The sequence below is a fragment of the Pogoniulus pusillus genome, chromosome Z (genome assembly GCF_015220805.1).
Source record: "Pogoniulus pusillus isolate bPogPus1 chromosome Z, bPogPus1.pri, whole genome shotgun sequence".
NCBI classification, from domain to species: domain Eukaryota; kingdom Metazoa; phylum Chordata; class Aves; order Piciformes; family Lybiidae; genus Pogoniulus; species Pogoniulus pusillus.
Window position 1 is genome coordinate 100640335 of NC_087309.1, and position 22992 is coordinate 100663326.

At 41.3% G+C, this 22992-nt stretch overlaps 1 protein-coding gene across 3 annotated transcripts in view; it reads right to left on the minus strand.

Annotated features, from left to right (window-relative positions):
- Positions 1-22992, minus strand: part of COMMD10 (COMM domain containing 10) — a 139167-nt gene that overhangs the window by 59895 nt on the left and 56280 nt on the right. The window contains exon 6 of one of the 3 annotated variants that reach the window (XR_010301284.1): positions 13020-13095. The exons of the other annotated variants lie outside the window; for them this stretch is intronic. The gene's annotated coding sequence lies outside the window, so the exon portion shown is untranslated. The remainder of the gene's footprint in view (positions 1-13019; positions 13096-22992) is intronic. 3 annotated transcript variants of the gene reach the window in all.

Consider the following 22992-nt stretch of genomic DNA (forward strand, 5'->3'; position numbering starts at 1 on the left):
AAAACTTTAAAGCTATAGACAACAGTGGCAGATAAGAAGCGGGTTACTAACAAGCAAAACTGGGAACTGGAAGTCCTTGTCATGAGATGAATATTCTGAATGGTTTTTACCAGCAGCAACAGGGACAAGTAATGTCACAGGAACAAGAGACATTTTAGTATGGCTATACACAATACTATTGTTGTTGAAGGCAGAAGATCCTGGCAGTCCTTTTTTTCCTACAGGCTTGTGCCATACTCCTATTCCAAGCTGCACTCACTGACTGCATTCTTTCTGTCATGGATTGAGTTGAACCTGCAGCTGTTTTTCGTACCACACTGCAGCCATGCCAGCTGCAAAAAACGAAAATGCTAACTGGAGCAAAGTATTATGGGGCTTGAAGTTCAAAGAGCATGGAACACACGGAAGGGATGTTTTTTCTTCTCCTATATGCAGTGCAGAAGGACAAGGCTACCTGCACACACTTCTCTAGGCAACACTATCTCTTTGAGGTATTCCTCAGCTCAGGGACTCCGGCCTAAAGGCTAAAATACTAACATTTTCTGACATAACCACTAGTGTACCTGAAGGCATAGAAGCAGTTTTGTCAGATTCTCCCTTAAGCAAAAAAGCAGAGTATTTTTAATGTCTGCAATACATCCCAATACAGCAGCGCCAGACAGCAACTTTATAGATCATGCTGTTCTGCATAATTAACCAGTCTGCCAATTCTAGCTTTTTCTCCCCATCCTTATATTGTAATCCCAGAGAAAGCTGGTAATAAACTAACATCTGTTCCATGCTGCATTGTAGAACAAACTAAATCAACTAGCCAACCACTCTATCTGATATAAGCAAACTCCCAGGCAACTTTCAAGAGGATTTTAATTTTGAAAGCAAAAATAAATTAAGTTTATCATGTAACATGTCATTAAATATCAACACAACAAACATCAATCACACTAATAGGAAATTTTAGCATTTAAATGCTAAAAAGCTAATACATTTTTAAAACAAGGTTCCAATTTGAATATAAAAATGGGTGCTAAAAAGTAGTAGTAACACCTGAAAAGAACTAGTCCTCTCCAATTTGCTTAGTAACTTTCTACCACTCATTAGACTGAGCTAAGATTATGCACCTGAGCAACTAAGAGAGACCAGACAACAGCCTGACAGATGTACTGCAATCTATCCTAAACCTAAATCTCTCTTATCTAGTCTATATACTACACCTGTTATACTTAAATGAACCTACAGTTAACAGCCCGTCAGAGCAGCTATTATTTTCAAATATGGGGTCAGCAGATTGTCAAAGCACTGCCTGTCATACTCAAAAGCTGCATATTATCCTAAGAAAGAGCATTATGCTATGAAAGACCCACCACCAGAAATCTGAAACAGATTAGCAATGTCCTCCTTCAGTGATGACCCTCAGCATCTGCCTAACACTCCAGTTATTTACATTAGTCTGTCTAGATTACGAACCTGCATCTAGCAAAGCAGATGTGTAGGCACATACCAAATCCCTTGTGATCAACCCTGTCACAGTTCTTACCCAGTGAGCTGCAGGAAAACATACATATCATTAAACTGTGGAGACAACGGTGGAAGATTGCACTACCTAAACCTAACTGCAGATTCAGAGGTCAAGCATTTTGCACTTTAAAAGATAACAGTAATAAAATTTGGACATATCTAATCAAAGTGCATGCTTAGTTAAAAAAGTGAAGTGTATGGACTACTGAAAAAACTACAAGTCTCTTCTTTAGATACTGCCTACAGCAAGCAGGAAAGGTGATTAGCTCTACCTAGGGATAGGCAAACATCTTCTTTTAGCGTAAGAACAGGATAGATGTATTTATAGAGAGACTTAGATAATGTATAGATATATTCAGATAGATAGTTGATTTTATAACCCTGTATCAGCCCTAAACTTCACTTACATAACCTTTTCCCCCAGTTTCAACCACTGTTGCATTGACAGTATGAACACTTAGGAAGCACTTTTCTTTCCAGTTCACTGAGCTTGCACTTGCAGATACTGTGCTAACACACTGACTCTAATTACTGCTGTAATTGAGAAGTCATGGTCAGTTTTCACGGGCACTTGAAGCTAAATCTTTCTTGGGCAATTATGACTTCTGTGTGTTATCCCTAAACCTGGCTGTTTTACTCCGGTGGTAGTTTAAAGCTTATTGGAAAATTTCAGTAAGAGAATCATAGAATCAAGCAGGTAGGAAGAGACCTCCAAGATCATCCAGTCCAACCTAGCATCCAGCCCTAGCCAGTCAGCTAGACCATGGCACTAAGTGCCTCAGCCAGGCTTTGCTTGAAGACCTCCAGGGACGGTGCCTCCACCACCTCCCTGGGCAGCCCATTCCAATGCCAATCACTCTCTCTGTGAAGAACTTCTTCCTAACATCCAGCCTAGACTTGCCTCGGCACAACTTGAGACTGTGTTCCCTTGTTCTGTTGCTGGTTGCCTGGCAGAAGAGACCAACCTCCACCTGGCTACAGCCTCCCTTCAGGTAGTTGTAGACAGCAATGAGGTCACCTCATTGAGCCTCCTCTTCTCCAGGCTAAACACCCCCAGCTCCCTCAGCCTCTCCTCATAGGGTTTGTGTTCCAGGCCCCTCACCAGCCTTGTTGCTCTTCTCTGGACATGTTCCAGCACCTCAACATCTCTCTTGAATTGAGGATCCCAGAACTGGACACAGCACTCAAGGTGTGGCCTGACCAGTGCTGAGTACAGGGGAAGAATAACCTCCCTTGTCCTACTGGCCACACTGTTCTTGATACAGGCCAGGATGCCATTGGTTCTCTTGGCCACCTGGGCACACTGCTGCCTCACCTTCAGCTACTATCTATCAGTACCCTCAGGTCCCTTTCCTCTTGGCTGCTTTCCAGCCACTCTGTCCCCAGCCTGTAGTGTTGCTTGGGGTCATTGTGGCCAAAGTGCAGGACCCTGCACTTGGCCTTGTTAAATCTCATCCCATTGGCCTCTGCCCACCCATCCAGCCTGTCCAGGTCCCTCTGCAGGGCTCTCCTACCTTCCAACAGATCCACACCTGCTCCTAGCTTGGTGTCATCTGCAAACTTATCTGAATGAGCAAGGCATTGGTTGTGAAAGAATAATAATGATAAAGTCTGTATCATTCATAGGTTTGCTAAGAGGTACCAAAAAACTATTTCATTCTCCACTGCTGTTTAACATCTTTGTCAGCAATATGGACATACTGAGTGTGCCCTCAGCGATTCTGCAGATGACACCAAGCTGTGTGGCACAGTCAACTTGCTAGAGGGCAAGGATGCCATCCAGAGGGACCTGGACAGGCTGGAGAGGTGTGCCCAGGCCAACCTCATGACATTCAACAAGGCCAAGTGTAAGGTCCTGCACCTGAGACAGTGCAATCTCAAGCGCAAACACAGGCTGGGTGGTGAATAGCTGGAGAATAGCCCTGAGGAAAAGGACCTGGGGGTCTGGGTTGATGAAAAGCTCAACATGCACACATAGCCCAGAGAACAACAGCATTCTGGACTGCATCAAGAGAAACATGGCCAGCAGGGCAAGATACCCTGCTCTTGTCAGCTCCACCTGGAGTACTGTGTACAGCTCTGGAGCCCCCAACACAAGAAGGACATGGAACTGCTGGAGTGAGTCCAGAGGAGGGCCACAAAGATGCTCAGAGGGCTCTGCTATGAGGACAGGCTATAAGAGTTGGGGCTCTTCAGCCTGGAGAAGAGAAAGCTTCAAGGAGACCAGTATCTGAAGATACCAGGAGAGCTGGTGAGGAACTATTTACAAGGTCTTGTAATGGCAGGACAAGGAATAATGGGTTTAAATTGGCAGAGGGGAGATTGAAGCTACATTTTAGGAAGAAGTTTTTTACAGTGAGAGTTGTGACACTGGCACAGGTTGCCCAGGGTGGTTGTGGATGATCTTTCCCTAGAGGTATTCAAGGCCAGGTTCAATGAGGCCTAAAGCAACTCAGCCTGTAGCAAGGGGTTGGAACTATATGATCTTTGAGGTCTCTTCCAACCTAAAGCATTCTATGAGTCTATGATTTTGGGCACTGGATCTGCTCCCTGTATCTTTGCTCCTCTCTAACTGTCATTAACCTTTTCCAGGTAACTTGTAAGCCTTGCTGGTTCTTTTCTATCAGCAGAGAGAGAGGTCGGTGTTGGCACCTTCTCGGCTTTTTCTTTGTCTGGGGAGGGCACTGGATTTCTGTATTATTTCTAACTTGTATGTAACTGTAAATACATGTAAATGTGTTTTGTATATATGCTTGTATATTTAGATTTCCTGTAAAATACAGCTTTAGCTTATCACACAGTATCACAGTATCATCAGGGTTGGAAGAGACCTCACAGATCATCAAGTCCAACCCTTTACCACAGAGCTCAAGGCTAGACCATGGCACCAAGTGCCACGTCCAATCCTGCCTTGAACAGCTCCAGGGACGGTGACTCCACCACCTCCCCGGGCAGCCCATTCCAGTGTCCAATGACTCTCTCAGTGAAGAACTTTCTCCTTACCTCCAGCCTAAATTTCCCCTGGCGCAGCCTGAGGCTGTGTCCTCTTGTTCTGGTGCTGGCCACCTGAGAGAAGAGAGCAACCTCCTCCTGGCCACAACCTCCCCTCAGGCAGTTGTAGACAGCAATAAGGTCACCCCTGAGCCTCCTCTTCTCCAGGCTAAACAATCCCAGCTCCCTCAGCCTCTCCTCGTAGGGCTGTGCTCAAGGTCTCTCACCAGCCTCGTCGCCCTTCTCTGGACACACTCAAGCATCTCAATGTCCCTCCTAAACTGGGGGGCCCAGAATTGAACACAGTGCTCAAGGTGTACCTCCAAGATGTCTGAGCTGGTCTGGTAAATTTTAATTTGAGAGGTGATTTCCTAAACCTACCACAACTCCCTTTCAGCTGAATTGAGTCTCTGCAACACCACACTCTGACATCTAATGAAAAGACCCTAAGCAGGGCATCTGTCATTCATTTGTAATAAAATGTAACTGTCTCCATCTAACATGCAATCCATCCTGATGCACACACACAATAAAAATAAATATTAAGAACGACTGCATGGTGAAGAAGAAGAGAAAATCAACTGTAAATACTAAGTTAGTATGAAAGAGAAGGTAACTCAGAAGGGAAGGTACACCTTGCTCCTTTGAAAGCTACACTCCTAGACAGAAACAGTGAGCTGCTGCTGTTTCAGGATAAGGTATACTTAGAAGTCCCTCTGCATGGACAATATTGATTTGCAGGCATTCCTTACATAATAGGCATCTGTAACATTATAATTAGACTGAGCAGCATACATGCCAGATTCCTTTTCAACTCTGCAGGCATTCAGCCCTTCACCTACAAACGGCGTATCAGGTGTCTTTGGCAATGACCTTTCACTGTGTGAATTGTCTTTCCAGGATAAATAGCATTCTGTGCTTAAATGTATTCAATCATCTTTCAATGTATACAGATAACCTCAAGAGGCATCAATATTGTCATTGGTTCTCTAAAAAGCACTCATGTAACAAGAATCATATGATCACTGAATTTACTTGAATCACTAATTTACATTACAAAGGATTTTGTGACAATAAATGAAGAAGACATAATTGCAATTTAAATTACCATGTAAATGGCCACTTTAAAATTATCTTTAAAATCCAATAACAACACTGATTTTCTGTCTCACTGTAATTTTTTTGTCCTCCTACTGACCTGGGAAAGATATTTCTGTTGGTCTAAGAGCTACAAAAAGACAGTGTATTGTTTTCCCAGTGTAGCATTTGTTCATCCATTTTAAAACAGATCAAGTAAAGGGTTTATTTTACTGGCACATTATTTGGGGAAAAAAAAAAAAAGAGAGAGAGAAAAAAGAAGACAACTAAGGAAAATAGCTAAAATAATACAGCAAACCTCAAAATAAAATGTAACACTGAAAACCTAATAACTCTTCATGTAGCCCTTTCCTTAAATTCTGAGACAGTATGTTATGGAGAGAAATCACAAAGATACTAATACAAGAGAATAAGGTTTTTAAAATTCATATTTACACATGAAGAAGAACCACAAGATTAAAACCACAAGCTGCATGCTCTGCCCTGTGTAAATCCAATCAGGCATTTACAGTGGTTTAAACCAAAATATGCATCTGTACCGCTTTTGGTGGTTTCTTCCATATGCCTCAATTTCTCAGTAAGGTGAGAACTGTGCTACACAACCACAGGACAATCTTATCTGACTGCAGTATCAGTTAACTATGTCCAAGTTGTAAATATCCAGCAAAAACTGGTGCCTATATATAGCAAAATCTTGAACTAGTACTCTAAAATATAAATCTGTGTCCCAAAGTTACAATTTCCAACGGACTGCCTTTTTTGTTCTTTTCTAGGTGTAATTTTTTCCTGTTCACAGCCCAGACTTGAAGTATGCAAGTGAGAAGATGAGAAGCTACTTATGATGCACAGTTCCTCTAGGCCCCTAATCATGTACCGGTTGATGTTCACCACTTCAGTATTCAGCTTAAGTAAATTATACTGCTTACTTCCAGATGAAGCTATGGCACAGCTAATATGACAGTTTGTTGCAAGCAGTAGAAATGCACAGGAAAGTGCTTTAGGCTACCCGAAGGAATCTTCCAAGAACTTCAGTACACCACATAAGCAGAAAAAAAATCATGTAAATTCTCTCCAAGACCAACATGACTACCTGTGATAAAGCTACTATGAAGATCATGATTCAATATCTAGCCTGAAGTAAAACCTACATTGTTCTTCCCTTTTAACAGTCCTGCTTCTCAAGATGGAATGAAAGTAAGAAAACTCATCCCAGAAGCAGGAAAGCTGCTGCAAACAGCATTGGCTTGGCTCAAGGAACAAAAGAAAGAAATGTAGCCAAGGGATGCTTCCAGTCTATAACTGGACAAGGAGCAATGAGTGTAAGTTGCAGCACAAGAGTTTCCACCTCAACACAAGAGAGAACTTCTTTACCGTAAGGGTCACAGAGCATTGGAACAGACTCCCCAGAGAGGTTGTGGAGTCTTCTTCTCTGGAGACTTTCAAGGCCTGTCTGGGTGCATCCCTCTGTGATCTGTGCTAGATTGTGTGGTGCTGCTCTAGCAGGGGGAGATGGACTTGAAGACCTCCTTGGGTCGCTTCCAACCCCTAACAGCCTGTGAAGTTTAACAAGAGGAAGCGCCATTAAAGTAACTTCATTGGGATGAGACAGTTGACTGGAAAACATCACCCAGATCAGAAACTCAAAACAATAACCTTTGATGGAGGTAACAGCTGTTTGATAACAAATATCTCAGCACACAGATATATTGCATAACACAAATAACAATACAAAACAAATACGTACTATACATTCTACCTTCTGGATGCTGTTAATAAAGGCTTCCTTTCTAGGATTCCTCCTTTAGAAAACAAAAACACCATAATGATCTTATCTCCCTAAACTTAACAAGAAATTTAACTTGGAAGCTGTGAAATTTTACTAGAAGCACCAAGCTGCTCTTTAGACAGAAAAACAAACAAGCAAACAGAAAATAAACACACACCCACTACCCAAAACCCAAAGCATGTTTAAGCTGTTGATGTATTTCCTACAAAAATACGATATGGAATTAAATTACAGCCATAAATAATTAATAGGATGCTGAGGTGGAATAAGAGGCATTAATAAGAACATTATATAACTGAAATATCAGTGTTACATTGAACTTGGGATGTTCTTGCTGTATTTCAGAAATATTACTTTTTCCTCTCTGTTAATAAGAGTACTGTGGAAGTGAAACATGCAATCCTAAAAAAAATCACACATGAAACTGAAACAACCTTTAAAAAACACTCTTCCTTCTGTTGTTATTGCATTTTTAGGTATTTTCAGTATTTTATTTTTGCTGCAAAACTTCATGAAGTGCATCTTTTCCTGCTCTTCAGCTACCGTGAGAACTTCAAAGCAATATGAAAGCTTCACTGGAGATTAAACATAGCCGTGTTCTTTTAAACAGGTATCTGAAACTAATTAAGCTGAAACTCTGTAGAATATGCTACCACAAGAAAAAGCTGATGAACCTGTAACTACATTTCAACTGGGCACAGTGTTAGAGAATTTCTTCTTTTTCACATAGCAGACAATGTTTATGGGTATTTAGAAAATTGTGAAGGTAACTGGAGGAAGTAAGTAGGCCACAATTGCATTCATTTGTGAAAGGTGGACACCACGATAAAGAAGCTTACATGTGTTGATAAACCTGACTGAAAGTGGCTTTGCTTCACATATGGATTTTTTCCTGGAGTCACTTCTATTTTCTGTGATTAGAAACCAACTTTTAATTCTGCTGAACATATTTTAAACAGGAGTGTTTTAAATACACCATTCTCTCTTTCCTATATTTATTGGCTCTAAATAATAAAGTTCTTTTTCTACCACTTTACCACCTGTAGAGTAGTGACAGTAATGCCTCAAACAAGGAGAACAAATGCCTGGCTGGAACAGGCATTAATGACACAGCAGACAGTTCTCTGCTGCACAAAGGTGCTCAAGTATGAAAACCAGCTCTCCAGACTAAAAGTGCCCTCAGTATCTGCAAATAATTAGCTGTTTTGAAGCAAAGGTATTGTAGCTTTCCTTATATATTCTTCAGTATTTACCACATGCAGTTCAAGCTTAAAGTACCTAGATAGTCCCTTTGACCTAATTAAATGCAAAATACAGGAAAGTAGAGGAAACTTTAACACACAGAAGAAACTGGAGCATGAATGTCTGTTGGTTTGAATGCTACATCTGCTACGTACCCCTCCTTTGACAGAAAGATTTGCACTTTTTAAGCTTGATTTGTTTTCACTTTTATAGCAAATGTTAAGACTGAGTGACTTATTTATTTTTAAATGAAGAGGATTGGGAGCTATTTTGTCAATACTATCTTTAAAAGAAACATTTATTGTAATCTTTCAAAAGACTACATCATCCCAGTGGAACAGAATTTCACGTGTAGCTCACCTGTGCTTCAAAACGTGATCACTTCAGATTGTAAAATACAAAAACAAACAAACAAAAAAGTAATATCGACCTATGCTGGATCTGCACAAAACAATTTTGGAGTAGCTGCCCAGCTCTGTTTCAGTAAGTATGTGTGACTGATTGTGAAGTACTCCAGACATCACAATGCTGAAATCATCAAACATTTATTAACACACTTTATAAACGCATTCTAATAACCTCTTTCTTTCTTGAAGCAAATCAGAGATAACACGCAAACTGCATCTCTGATCTGAAAGCTTCAATTTTTTAAGAGCTGGAATAAAGCCTGACCTAAATTTCATCTTTTTTTTTTTTTTTTTTTAACCCACCATTCTCTTTGTACAAAAAAAGATTCACTATTTTCTGACAAAGAACTACTGCTTGTAAGCAAACCACTAACAGCAATGAGGATGCTGGCATTCAAAATAAACATGAAAAGAAGTAAACAGGTTCTCATATTTTTATCTGGTAGCCATGGTGAAGGCTGTCCTTTTGGACAATGAGGACAGGCACTTAGGTGTCAGTTCAGCAAAAGATCAATCCTCTTCAGGAGAAATGAAACACACATGTCTGGGAGAAAAAAATGCAAACTAAAAATCCATCTTAAAAATACTGAAACCTGCAGCACTATGAGCACTTACTGCACATGTTGCACTGAATCCCAAAAGCAGTCACTCACATTGAGCTGTATGTTCCAGGCATGGCAAGGTAAACTTGCTTCACACACATATCTCAAAACAGAGTAAAACGTTCCAAGATTCCCTCATATGATGATGCCTTTTGGCAACATCTCCAAACCAAACAGGGCTACCAAATAACCAAACAGGTAAAACACTACAGATGCAAACGTAACCTGAATCCTCAATGTACTACTGTTTTTCAGAGAACTGTTTTCTTTAAAGTACTCTATGTATTCTCTAAAGTACTTCTATACTTCAACATTCCAGCAGACTGCGAATGAAAACTTCTTTATATCTTGTAAAAACATGAAGTATTTCAAGCACAGTGTAACAAATTCATAAGAGAGACTGTCAATCATAGCTGAACATCAAGAAAAACATTTTTGCCTTCATTTTTAAGCTTTGCTTCATTATTATTTTATCCTGCAACTTTATACAAAGAATTTTTAGTACTCACAGTAAATTTTGGTAACTGTAAGGAGCTGACGTGTACTTGTTCCTCTTATCTTACAATTCTTTCCTGCTACAGGCTCAGTCAATTAAAGTCAAGACACTTGTAAAACATGCACAATTGATATATTTTGAGTTTATGATGGAGGAAAATGGTAAGGTATTTATAGTATCTTATGACCTAAAAAGCCACTGTTTAATCATCAGTGGGGTTCTACAACTTGGCCTTGGCCCTACCAGACCTGCAGACTACCACTGCAACGTTAATGGGGTATCAGCTTTTACTTTCCTTTTAAACCTCTAGCGGTAATTAAAGCAACCCCTGGTTTAGCATTTAATTAAGAAAAAAGATAATGGGATAGTAAAAGTCTTATTTAAAAAGCTTAACATTTTCAATCTGGTATCTCAAGTCAATTAGCAGACTGTACTGCACGTCTTTTAAAGGAGCACTGCCAACACCTGTCATTGGCTCCCCACGTATTTGTTTAAATATGCTCTCCCCTGGTGAAGAAGTGGGAGTAAGTGATTTTTTTTTTACTTAAACTTCCTAAAACAAGGAAATAAAAATAACCTAGAAATATGGTGGTGGGCTTGGTTCCATTTTTGTGGTTAGTTTTTTTGTTTGCTTGTTTGTTTTTTTCTTAATAATTTTGTTAAGAAACTTGACTGAACACATGGCAGCCAAAAAAAATAAATAAATAAAAGAAATCACTGGACTAAGTCACAAGACACTGGGTGACATTTGCCTATTTCCCAGGCAACCAGCAACAGAACAAGGGGACACAGTCTCAAGTTGTACCCGGGGAGGTATAGGCTGGATATCAAGAGGAAGTTCTTGACAGAGAGAGTGATTGGCATTGGAATGGGCTGCCCAGGGAGGTGGTGGAGTCGATGGAGGTATTAAAAAAACACAGAACCACTGGCTGAGGCACTTAGTGCCATGGTCTAGTTGATTGGTTGGGCTGGGTGCTTGGTTGGACTGGATGATCTTGGAGGTCTCTTCCAACCTGGTTGATTCTATGATTCTGTTTTAACAGGGCAACTCTAGTAGGTCATCTTCTCTTTAAAAACTATGCTCTTTTAGCTCTACACTGTTACTGCTCACTTCCACTGCACCCACCGCATCACTGGCATGATTTGTCTAAGTTATCATTGCGCCATTCATGACACATGGTACATACATACCTATACACTTTACTGAATTTGCCCCAAACAGGAAGCTGGTATCAGTAATGTCTTTATCATGGTAGCACTAATGATTTTCTGCATCCACTAAACATACTCTTCAACATCACAACAAAAATTACCCTGTTTTCTCTTCTGCAGCAGGAGAAGGCAATCAGCCCCTCTGCAATTTCATTAGCGCTAATGCAGAAGCTGAATTTATGCCTAGTCAAATAATTACATTAACCAATTGCTCTCTAAAGTGATCTCTGCAGATCCTGATAGGAAACCAGGCAGGGAGAACCCCAAGGTACAGCAGAGGTGAATTTGAAGTTGTTTCCTGTGAGATTAATTCAATGCAGAACTAAAGAAATGGATTATTGAATCATGGATCAGGTTGCTATGCAAAGCCAAATTCAACCAATTTCAATTAAACTATTTCAGTATATTCCATTTGGTTTTTTCAAGATTTCTGATTTGTGTTAGAAAAATAAGTTGAAATAGCCAGACATTCTGGTCAAGATTCATGAAGCCAAAAAAAGGGAGGAAATTTCAGACAAGAAAACGCCAAATTTTCAAAGTTAACACCTGCAGCAGAAAAATCACACTTTTTGAACCCCTATGTGTGCTAAAGATTTGCAACTACACATTGTGGAGATCAAGTTTTATTCTTACTGACTTGGAGGTTTCTTCTAAAGCCACAGAGTTGTTTTTCATGGATACAATGGTTTGCACAAAGAACACATTTTTCTCTTTCCTTATCCATCACCTTTTATCTCCTCTTCTTGAACTTCTTGTCTGATCTGATCTACTACTTAGCTAAGCTAATGCAAGCACTGAGTCTATTTACCTTTTAACTAATAAGATACAACTGCCAAACCATTATTACAAGTGAATGGATTTTCTTTTTTCTTCTTTTTTCTCAGAGAGAAGGTAAGGGGAAAAAAAAGAGGAAACGTCTTTGTTTTTTTTTTTTATTTACAGCTCTTGAAAGCCAGAAAACACGGGGGAAATCACAAACTCCATGACCACAAGAAAACAATTTATATTGCACATCATTTTGGTATGTGAGGAGCCATATCAAGCTACCACTTCCTTACTCCTAAAGCATCAAGGAGGCAGGTTGGCCAGCCACTTATTAAAGGACTTCAGTACTTTTGAGACAATAATGTTCTCTGCAAAACAGCACACATTATTTTAAGTGTCACTACAGTTTAACTGTTGCCACTAGAGAAAGCAGAAACACTTTGCTCTAGTTTTATCCTCTAGTGTAGTTTTGCTGAAAAACAACCTACATTTTATTTCTACTAAATCCTACCCCAGTAACCAAAGCTTAACCCTTTCTCCCCCATCTCCATCTCATGGTTTACTCATCGGAAAAGCTCAATTTTCCTGAGCATCTTGGCTATTTCTATGTTTTTTTCCTTTCTTTAGACCTGTATGGAGCTATGAAGATGTCTCTTCCCCTGTTAAAGCCTTTCATTTTATGGTACTTCTCCATTTTTAAGACTTAAATGTTTCAGTCAATATGAGGCATTAGTGGAGAAAATAATTGTTGTGAGCTGTTCCTCTGTGTCACTTAACGAAGTAAAAAGGAAAGTTGTAGAGCAGTTTGGCAGTCTTACTGGCTGTGAAGTGTCATTAAGTAAGAGATGGCAAGTTTTATCACGCACCTCTGACTACTAAATTCACAAAACAAACAGAAGGCTTACCATGGGAGGTAGAGGGAGATCAAGCAATATCCTCAAGTCACTCTTCCAGTAAAACAGCGTGTGGTTACTAAAATTGCTATGGGAACAAGGGAGTTCATCAGAAACATACAGTTCTAGGTGAAAATGTTCCTTAACCTTTTACATTACTACTGATACAAAATAAAACCTCAAGGTGTAGAAAGTCTGATGCTCTTACACCAGGGTAAAAAAACAAAAACAACACATTAGATTTGAAAGTGTCATGTTAAAATGTTTACTACAGTCTTTGTCGTTAAGCTCTAGTATTTGACTAAGGGAAAAAAAGTCCCGGCATGTGTCCTCCAGTAACGCACTTCACTTGATTTTAACATATTCTCTAATTGCAGCTGAAAAGAAGAGGCCACAGTGAAAGGGCAAACAAGAGACAACTGTTTTCTTTTGAGCCAGTGCTGCATGCAATTATACTGCTCAATGGACTACTCTTATGATTTTGGAAGGAAGTTATATTTGGGTATCTCCACTGTGCACACAAATTCTGCTTTGACTTCCTTCCATATTTTATGGTGCCGAGATAATGAAAGTGTATTTAAAAAAAACTGTATTACACTCAAAAAATCAGCTAAAATAATAAAAAACTGCCTGCCACATTATTCATAGCTTCTTTTAGCCACACGCCCTGTTTGCAAATACTCAAGTTGTGAAATAAGGGTTTAGTCCCTCTAAACACCAATTAAAAAGTATCTGTCAGGACAAAGTCAAATAGTATTCCTCAACAGTCATTTATTACACCACCTCCACAAATAAACTCAGATTTTACACCATGCTCATAGTAACTGTTGCACTGAGGAAAAGTTATTTCTCTGGTTTCTGAGAAAGGGACAAAATGTGTTCTGGAAATTAATACAAATGTCCATTGTTAAAATTAGTGTTCAAATGCAGAGTTTAGGATATCCAGGTTATTGAACAAAAATTGGCTTCTTAAATACAAACAAACTCTACTAAACTAAATATATTACTGAGATTAAAAAGTCCCCAACAGTTTTACTTACTCATGTAGCATGTTTCTTAACTGCTTCCTGTCATCATTTATCCCATTAGAGATAACATGGGAAAACAGCAGAGGGCATGTGAAATTGTTATGACTCTTCAAGGTTGTGAGTATAGTGAACATGATTAAAGAAATCAGACCAGCTGGGTTGATGGAGCACAAGGAATGAACTAGACTTTTGCTCATTAAAAAACAAACAAATAAACAAACAACTAATAAAGAAAAAATAAATATCATACATAAGCTTTTTGTCTTCCACAGGCCAGTAACCTGTCAGATGATGAGGTTAGAACAGTTACTAGCAGAAAGACAGAAAACCAGTCACACTGGTGATCGAACATACCTGGAGTATGCTAAGTGTGGAATTTGGTCATAAGGCTTTGGCAAACTGTTGTGGAGAGGGATTTCTCTATTCCTTCCCTATTAGGGGGAGGTGAGAAATTAATTTGAGGCGGTATTAATTTTTATAAAATTATTTATTAAAATTAATATTTACAAATCTGTACCACCCCCAACCACTATGTAATTAAGTTTGTTGTGCAAAGTTATGAAAACAGTTGGGATTGGATTATTAATTATAAAATTATCAACTATAAACAGAGAGAAAGATTCCCTTAGGCTTAATGCCTCTTAACAACTATACTGTTTGCCCAGTAGGGGCTGAAACTGCATGTGCTCTTAAGACAGAGGTAACTTATAAATGTGTTGCTCTTAAGTATTAATAATCACCCTCCCGGGATTGTGTCACAGCACGTGCCCAGTATTCAGGTCTTTGTGGAGCTGAAATCTTCCCGGCTTGCAGGAGAATGATAAGTGTTCCCACTTATACTTGGGGTATCATTACCCCAAGTCTCTGGGGTAAAGAGGACTTCTCTGACCTTCTCTCCTGGTGTGGTCTCTGCCTCGGTGCTGCTGCTTCTTCTGGATGCTGGGTGCCCAGGGATGATCACCTGGCAGGATTTCCAGGTGCAGGAGGAGGATTTGTCCTTGCAGTCTCTGGCACAGTCTTCTCACAGCTAGCAGGCTGTGTTTGTGAGTTTTTGCAGACAGTCTGGAAGGTCTGCTGATCTAATTCTCCAAGCTGAAGCAGTGGGCATGCAATGTGTGCCAGACTGCTGGGAGATTGATCTCCATGGGCAATTCGAGATAGCTCTAGGCTTAGGCAGGGGGCTCTCAGCTCCCCATATATGTATCGAGTGCAGGTGTGCATGTGCTCTGCTTCTCAAAGGGTTCACAGACAGGATAACTGCACCTTGAGATCAATGCAAGAGGGCTGAGCCTCAGTGAGTATGCAAGTGAGTGAGCAAGGGCCTGACTCTGTGTCTAGGCCATGCAGCAGGTCTGTGCTGCTATGTGGATGAGAGAGCTGAGGTTGAACAGCTGAGTCTGAACCTCTGAACACTCTGAACACATGGTGCTCCTCTGCACCCCTCTATAGAGTCTGAGCCTAGATTCGTGGCTCATTTGGCCATCTAAAGTGACCAATCAGATTGGCAGTAAGCCCAAACCTTACCTTAATAGGCAGCAGCTGTTTGCCTGGACCCTCCCAATAGGGGATTACCTGGGCGGACCCCAGGGGTACACGGACTGGGCGTGTGTGTGTTACACAACCTGTTTACTGCCATGGGTCCTGGCAGAAAAACATGTCCAGGCATGTAGAGGCATAGGGAGGCCTCAGTTTTGGGGCTGCAGCCCCACCACCACACAAACATGAAAATGACCAAACCAGGACTGTAAGGCAAACAGTACTGCAAAAATACTCCCATATTTATCCATAGCCTTGGTAAACTGATGAGAGTGTATATAGTAAATTATTCAAATAATACTAAGTATGTTTGGGATCCCAAGACCTCATTGCTGTCCACAACTACCTGAAGGGAGGCTGTAGCCAGGTGGGGGTTGGTCTCTTCTCCCAGGCAACCAGCAATAGAACAAGGGGACACAGTCTCAAGTTGTGCCAGGAGAAGTACAGGCTGGATGTTAGGAGGAAGTTGTTGCCAGAGAGAGTGATTGACATTGGAATGGGCTGCCCAGGGAGGTGGTGGAGTCGCCATCCCTGGAGGTGTTCAAGAAAAGACTGGATGAGGCACTAAGTGCCATGGTCTAGTTGAGTGGCTAGGGCTGGGTGCTAGGTTGGACTGGATGACCTTGGAGGTCTCTTCCAACTCGGCTGATTCTATACCATTCTGTTCTAAGATCTGAAAGGTAGTATTACATATATAGTTAAATGTACTCTAAAAATTATGCCTGGCTATTAATTTCTGTAAGAAGGCACCAGAACTCCTACATCACAACAAGCTCCAAAACATTTTTGACATGTCTGCCACAGTGACGCAGGCACAAATGTCTACTGTGAAAGCAGCTCTTTGAGGAAAAAAAATGCAACACATCAGAATTATTTCAGGACTATCCAGCTCCATCATTTATCCACCTCTTCCCTCAGTTCTCCAGATTCTCTACTTCTTTAAAACCCTAATTTACAAAATATAGCTATACCCAGATGCCACTTTAAGTGTCACACTATGGCAGAAACACCATCATTGTCAAAATCCACTCATCCATCCACACCAATTCTGTATGCCATATTTGTATTGCCAAAACTAAAGTATAAAGGAGTAAACCGCAGTAATGCAGCCTGCACAATGATTAGAGTACAAAATTAAAGACAAGAAAAAAATAAATGTAGATTTCTCACTTTGAGGTGTTAGGCATGTCTCAGACATACTTACATATTACTTTAGAGTATCTGGCAATGTAAGAGCAGTTCAATTTGCTTCAGCAAATAACACACACATAACAAATATCCTTGTTCTCCTCCATCCACAAGAAGCAGAACTAAGGAATCCTGCTTCCCAGTAAACAGCGCCTGGGCTCTATTCCTGAACCTACCATCAATGTGCACCATGACCTTTTGCTAGTATTTCACCTCCATGTGCATTAGTCTGTTTCATATTAAAGAGTGAAAGGTTTTCCTGTTGTAGTAAAGGTTTTAACAATTTACAAATAGAAATCATACTGAAAAAGGCTTGTCACAATGCCAGGAGACTTTACTCAAAACTATGTTAGTTTAAGAATTTGATTCCACTCCTAATCCAACACTGCTTGCTACAACTGCTTGTAACTGTTTCTTTACACCCAAAAGATCTGCCTTGTGTTTGAGAGCAGACAGAGAAGAAAACCACACAGATCCCTACTTCACTGCAACAGATGTGCTTCATGATGATAAAGTGAGGGTTAATTTTGCATTACCAAAGCTTTTCAGGTGATGAGGGCATATATTAAACACCAATAAGTGAATGCTTCCGTGTGTCATTTTTTTTCCTTTAATCATCATTTTTAGATTAAATAAGTGAGAAAGGTGACAGTGCTATTATTCCTGTGTTCTACACCAAGCACAACACACTTATAACACCAGTGAACACTGCAGGTTAGGATGCATTTTCATGTAAAATTGGAGCAGTACCTTCCACTGGCAAAATAGCATGTTTAAAGAAAACAACCCCAGCATCCCAAGGAAACACTGCCTCCAGGCTTAGCCTGACAATAACTATCCTGTTATACTTTGTAATATGCTTTCTGTATGTTTTTCAATTCATTAAACAGAGCAATATAACATTTTACAGCCACCTTTTTGTTCCTCACACCTTATGAACACTAAATGTGAATTCAATCTAGTAGCTGGCATGTACATTTTGGTTTTACAAACCTTCACCTTCTAATAGGTTTTTAAAAACCAACATAGGTACACCAGACAACAATGCCACAGAAAAGGAGCCATCCACCACTTGGTTTCCCCAGGACAACCTGCCCAGCTTCTCCGTCCTCATTCACTATTCTCATGCTTGTGTTTGCAGTGGGTTGAGAGAAGGCAAGTGCTTTTGCACTTCAAAGGGAAACTACATCAACACACCCGATACCTACCTGACTGGCTCACAGAGGCACTGCAAACACACAGGCACAATCTTGGGTGCCACAGGGTGCCACATCTCAGAATAATGGAGTCTGTGAATCCTAATGATGGCTTAGCACACCAACCTGCTGCTTGCAAATTTGTTGGCAAAGCAGGGGTAAGCTGGAAATGGACCAGCTTATGGTCATTCTGTGTCACACAATGTCTTGGATGTAGATGTAAGGTGGCACACAGCTCCTCGCACTGAAGTAGAAGCAACATGCAATTTCAGCAGACGGTGTTTGTTTCCTGTGAACAAGACAAGCAAAGCTAGACAGAACCCAAACCTTCCGCAGCTCTTTCTACAGAGCATTAGCACTGTATTAAAACTAGTATCTAAACAAAGCACTTCAGAATTATGAGGTGAACAGCTTAAAACAGTGATACAAGGAAATATGAAAGTGCTAGACTTAAAAAAAAAAAACTGCACTCAGCAGTAGTCTGAAGGAACAGTCTCCTTTTGTGGCAAAAAATCCACTACAACAATGGATTCTGTCTGCACAGAATTTACGAATGCATACTTGATGCAGATACAAACCAACAAGTTTTAAAAAAACCTCCACTACTACTTACAGACTTCTTTAGAGGAATTAATCATAAAAGTTACCCACGGCAGTAATACATTTTCTCAGTGCAGAACACAGCATGTTTCAGAAAGAAAACTGCAGCAAATCAAGGCGACATCAAAGATGACATACCACGACATTTGCAATCCAGGCACAGAACTACTGTTGCTCCTGTCCTTTATCATGCATTTCCCCCCCCCCCCCCCCCCCTTAATTTCAGTCCTTTCATTCTCATCAAACAACTCCTTTTTGTGCATGTTTCACATAATTAGTATAATGCCACTTTATGCTAACTATCTTAATCCTTGACATAGGTCCCAAGTCTGCCAGGTTATGAGCAACTTGTTATTTTCCATTATCTAGAAGAGACTGAGTCATTTTAATGAGAATCAGCCTCATTGAAGAGCTCATCTGCAATGTTACAGCACTTTTGTACATCTCCCATTAAGTAGATTTTCTAATGAAAATTCATTTAGACATCTTAACATAATACCCAGAATGGAAAATGTGACAAACTTACTAGAATCATGCATTTTTTAGAAAGGGCCAAAACAAATTAGGGACCTTTCACAAAAGCTAAATGCAATTCTGTATAGGAAACAGACCCTTTGATTTGTAGATTTAATGTTTCTGATGCTTTCCTCCTCTGAAAGGGTAGCCCCACCTTTGACCTTTCTCGCGAACCTGAGCATCCCTGCTTACTAGTTTAAACAAAACAGAGCAGATTAAATACCAAATTACTCATGACTCTATTCAGCTTCTCCTTTTAAAGACTCTGAAGGAGATTCTAATTACACCTTCAGAGGTGAAATCTCTTCGTAACTGCAGAATAATTTAGTTTGAAATGGGCCTCATCCCCACGTTCCCTCTCAAAGTAGAGGTAACACTGAAAGTACAAGTATTTTACTTTACAGAGAATTTTCAACATATACTGTCCCTATAAATGTCACAGTATCACAGTAATATCAGGGTTGGAAGAGACCTCATAGATCATCAAGTCCAACTCTTTACCACAGAGCTCAAGGCTAGACCATGGCACCAAGTGCCACGTCCAACCCTGCCTTGAACAGCCTCAGGGACGGTGACTCCACCACCTCCCCGGGCAGCCCATTCCAGTGTCCAATCACTCTGTCAGTGAAGAACTTTCTCCTCACCTCGAGCCTAAATTTCCCCTGGCACAGCCTGAGGCTGTGTCCTCTCGTTCTGGTGCTGGCCACCTGAGAGAAGAGAGCAACCTCCTCCTGGCCACAACCACCCCTCACGTAGTTGTAGACAGCAATAAGGTCACCCCTGAGCCTCCTCTTCTCCAGGCTAAACAATCCCAGCTCCCTCAGCCTCTCCTCATAGGGCTGTGCTCAAGGCCTCTCACCAGCCTCGTCGCCCTTCTCTGGACATGCTCAAGCATCTCAATGTCCCTCCTAAACTGGGGGGCCCAGAACTGAACACAGGACTCAAGGTGTGGTCTAACCAGTGCAGAGTACAGGGGCAGAATGACCTCCCTGCTCCTGCTGGCCACACCATTCCTGATGCAGGCCAGGATGCCACTGGCTCTCTTGGCCACCTGGGCACACTGCTGGCTCATGTTCAGGCAGGTATCAGTCAGCACCTCCAGATCCCTCTCTGTTTGGCTGCTCTCCAGCCACTCCGACCCCAGCCTGTATCTCTGCATGGGGTTGTTGTGGCCAAAGTGCAGCACCCTGCACTTGGAGCTATTGAATGCCATCCCATTGGACTCTGCCCATCTGTCCAGGCAGTCAAGGTCCCGCTGCAGAGCCCTTCTGCCCTCCAACCCAGTCACATCTTAGAACATCTTATTTGAGGACAGCACTTTCATGCCATGAAAATTTAAGCACCTTTTGATTTTCTCACCTACAGAACCATGTAAAATGTTTCTTTCCAAAATTAATTCAGTTATTGTCAGTGATGTTTCGGATTTTCTCCCCTCCAACTTGAAAATCGTATTTGAAATACTAATTGAATACATCAAAAACCTTTTGGTAACAATCATTATCAACCTAGAAAAGAACCTCCGAGCTTCAGCCTTGGTTGCTTTAATCAGGGTAGTCCTTTTATCTCTTCTTTGTAACTTTATCATTTTACACTTTTTATATCACTGCACATGCTACATGCAACATTCTTTGTTTCTGTGATTTCCTTAGCCAGAGTCACATAAATTATCAGTCAGGAAAACAAAGTTGTAGGCTAATTCCTGGAGCTCAAAGCAGGTTTTATTTTCAGCCATTCATTTCCTGCCTTAGTCAATTCATACATTCCATGACACTCTTGATGCTTTAACCAAAAGTATTTTGTCAATCTTATGTTATTGCTAATGCACACAATGTATGCTCTAAATGTATTCCATACTGACATCTCATAATTTCCATTCTTCTCCCTTCCTATTTCTCACCCATAATGCATGCTGATGACAAGCAGGTAACTTCCTATCACTGCTATTTCATACCTGTGCCTTCTGGTTACAGGTACTTCACCCAGACATCAGCTGCATCCTTTGGTTTGTTTGGACACAAGAGAAAAATTACTTTAAAACAGCTACAGTAACATGACATAAACTCACCATCTGCAAAAACTTTATATGCCAATGTTGCACATAAAGCTTCTTTGGGACTGTGAATTACTTAGGGTAAAAAATGTATTATTTTCAGGCAGAGTTTATTGATGGCACTACTAAAACCAGAAAAATAATCTAGTCAAAAAGTACTTCAGAAAAACATAGAATCATAGAATCAGTCAGGGTTGGAAGGGACCACAAGGATCATCTAGTTGCAACCCCCCCTGCCACAGGCAGGGACATTCTACCCTACATCAGGCTGGCCAAAGCCTCATCCAGCCTGGCCTGAAACACCTCCAGGGACAGGGTCTTAGCCACCTCCCTGGGCAACCCATTCCAGGCTCTCACCACTCTCATGCTGAACAACTTCCTCCTCATGTCCAGCCGGAACCTACCCACCACCAGCTTTGCTCCATTCCCCCTAGTCCTGTCTCTCTCTGATATCCTAAAAAGACCCTCCACAGCTTTTTTGTAGGCCCTCTTCAGATACTAAAAGGCCACAAGGAGGTCACCTGGGAGCCTCCTCTTCTCCAGACCGGACAGACCCAACTCCCTCAAGTCTGTCTTCATAGGAGAGGTGCTGCAGCCCTCTGATCATCCTCGTGGCCTTTCTCTGGACACACTCCAGCACATCCACATCCCTCTTGTAATGAGGGCTCCAGAACTGGATGCAGTACTCCAGGTGGGGTCTCACCAGAGCAGAGTAGAGGGAGAGAATCACCTCCCTTGCCCTGCTGGCCACACTTCTCCTGATGCAGCCCAGGATCTGGTTGGCTCTCCAGGCTGCAAGTGCACACTGCTGGCTCATGTTGAGCTTCTCATCCACCAGCACCCCCAAGTCCCTCTCCTCAAGGCTACTCTCCAGCCAGCCACTGCCCAGCCTGGATTTGTGCTTGGGATTGCCTCGACCCAGATGCAGGACCTTGCATTTGATCTTGTTGAACCTCATGAAGTTGGCTTGTGCCCACCTCTGCAGCCTGTCCAGGTCCCTCTGGGTGGCATCCCTTCCCTCCAGCATGTCTGCTGCACCACACAGCTTGGTGATGTCAGCAAACTTGCTGAGGGTGCACTCAGTGCCTCTTCCATGCCACCAACAAAGATGTTGAACAAGACTGGTCCCAGGACTGATCCCTGAGGGACTGTTTGTCACTGGCCTCCAACTGGACATGGACCTATTGACATGAACTCTTTGGGTGCAGCCACCAAGGCAGTTCTTTATCCATGTAGTGGTCCACCCATCAAATCCATGTTTCACCAGCCTGGAGACCAGGATGTGGTGTGGAACAGTGTCAAAGGCCTTGCTCAGCTCCAGGTAAATGCCATCAGTTGCTTGCCCCTCATCTATTAATGTTGTGACCTGTTCATAGAAGGCCACCAGGTTTGTCAGGCAGGATTTGCCCTTGGTGAAGCCATGCTGATTGTAGCAAATCAGCTCTTCACTATTCTTCTGGATAAATATGATTTAAAATAAATGAATAAATCAATACTTAGCACTTTCCTGCTTCCAGAATTGCTAGTAATTATTGAAATCTTTGTCTAGCTCCCTGATTTCATTAACAAGAAATGTAAATGCATCATCCTGCATGAATCCCTTGCAAGTATTTTTCTCTCCTGTCTCTGAAAACAGTTAAGTTTTGCACACTTTCCAAAAATCTTCCCAATATTTGTAGTAGCAGCAATATTAAAAGCACAGGCATACATATAGATATGTCACTTTTACATACATCTGTAAAGCAAAACACTAGTTTTAAGATGTCTGCTAATACCCAGGAGGGGCACTGCCATTTTGGAAAGCATGAGTCCAGCAGCTACGAAGTAAAAGGGTTACACTCAAGAACAGGGCACACTTTAATGTTGCATCG